Here is a 2,243-nt window from a genome sequence, read left to right as displayed (position 1 = left end):
ATTATCTGCAAGTGTGGGTGTTCTTGTGCATATGCCCTCTCTTCTTACCAGCTGAGAAACCAGAATGTTTTTTGAGACCATGAGAACCTACTGGAAAGTAGTCTTTGTATTATTAGTTCATTTATAGATTCATTACTTGACTCATTCACTCAGCACCTGGCTGAAGGGGTGTTGGGAGATACTAAATGAAAAAGACAACGCCTTATCTTAATTTCCTAATCTATGTCATTGCGATTAAAAGAATTTCCTCTCTATCACAGAGATCACAGAGATCACAAAATAGTATCAGTTCCACATCTCAATCCTCTCTCTAGTTCATCTCTTCTTTATCATCTTGCATTTGCCCTTGCTCAGGTCCTCAGCCATATTTCACCAGGATAGCTGTAATAGCATCCAGTGGTCTGGTCTCTTTGTTTCAGGTCCTGTTCCTGTTTGGTTTTAAGAGTAGTTTTATGAACCTTAAATATGATGCTACCACTTTTTTGCTTTAAGACCTTCACATAAGTATAAGCTCCACATTTCCCAGAATATTATGCAAACAAATACTTCACATTCAGACCCATTCCCCTTTCTCCTATCTCAACTCCCACCTCACTCTTCCTTGCTTCTTTGTTGTTGTTGTTATTAGGTGCCATCAAGTTGGTACCAACTCATAGTGACCCTATGCACAACAGATCGAAACCCTGCCTGGTTCTTTCTGCGCCCCAAGTGTTGCTATGCTTGAGCCCATTGCTACTGCCACAGTGCATATCAGGCTCGTTGGGAGTCTTCCTCTTTTTCTCTGGCCTTCCATTTTACCAAGCATAATGTCCTTCTCCAGGGACTGGTCCCTCCTGATAATATGTCCCAAGTATGAGAGACGAAATGTAGTCATCCTGACTTCTAAGGAGCATTCTGTTTGTATTTCTTCCAACACAGATTTGTTTGTTCCTTTGGCACTGCATGGTACTTTAAAAATTCTCCTACAACATCATAACCCAAATGCATTAATTCTTCTACAGTTTTCTTTATTCACTGTCCAACTTGTATATGCATATGAAGATATTAAAAATGCTATGGCTTGGGTCAGGTGCACCTTAGTCCTCAAACTGACATCTTTACTCTTGAACGTTTTAAAGAGATCGTGTGCAGCAAATTTGTCTAAAACAATATGTCTTCGTGTTAGCTTCCATCAAACTAGCCTTCAACTCATGGTGACCCTGAGTACAACAGGACAAAGCATTGAGCTGGTGTGTGCCATCCCCGTGATTGGTTGTAGATTGGACCATTGTGATCCATAGGGTTTTCATTGGCAGATTTTCAGAAATAGAACACTGGGCCTTTCCTCCTACTCTCTCTTAATCTGGAAGCTCTTCTGAGACCTGTTCAGTGTCAAGGCAACACACAAGCCCCCAATGGTAGACAGGTGGGGTTTTGTATAACATTCACTGGCTGAGGCAAGTCAACTACATGATCCACCACTGTCCCCAGGAAGGTAACAGGACCCACTCCAAAATTAGTTATTATGAAGAATAAATGAGAACACACTCTCCTCTGATGCACTTAATCCCATACTCACTATAGAAGTACTCAACAGAGAAAGCCGGAGAAAGTATTCAAATCTAGGTCTTCCGCATGGAAGACCTATCATTACCCTCTCTTTGCTCCTTACAGTTAATCCATATGGATCTATGTCCTGTGAAGGGATTGTTTCTGATTGTGCAATGTTTTTCTTTCTGCTGAAAATGCTCTGCACTCTACCTCTTCACCTGGCTTGTCTGGTGAACTATCATCCTGGCCAGTCTTTCTTGATCTTTCCGTGATATTGTCCAGTGACCTACCCAGTGGTCTGACCAGTGATCTTGGCCTTGTTTGATCACTCTCCTGTGTGACTACCATACTATATAGCCACTTTTCTTGAAATGACAGGTATCTTTTGTTATGGTCGTGATGTGGTGCTGTTAACCTCAAGGTCTGCAGTTCAAACTTACCAGTTACTCTTTGGAAACACTACAGGGTTGCTAAGAGTGGAACCGACTTTACAGCATTTAACAAAAACTTGTCATATGAGTGAGTTATCATAAGAATATTTGTTGCAATGATGTGCAAATTTTGTCACCCAGCAATTTCTATTCACATAAAAAAACCCATTGTAATAAATCTGCCTACTTAAGTTTTAGGCAAATGCAGCAAGAGGAAGTAGAGTGCCCTGTAGCCATATTGACATATGTTCCACCAAAAGAACAGCTTCCATTGGTTAATAG

Source organism: Chrysochloris asiatica, unplaced genomic scaffold (assembly GCF_000296735.1).
Source record: "Chrysochloris asiatica unplaced genomic scaffold, ChrAsi1.0 scaffold00465, whole genome shotgun sequence".
NCBI classification, from domain to species: Eukaryota; Metazoa; Chordata; class Mammalia; order Afrosoricida; family Chrysochloridae; genus Chrysochloris; species Chrysochloris asiatica.
Note: the sequence above shows the minus strand (reverse complement) of the source record.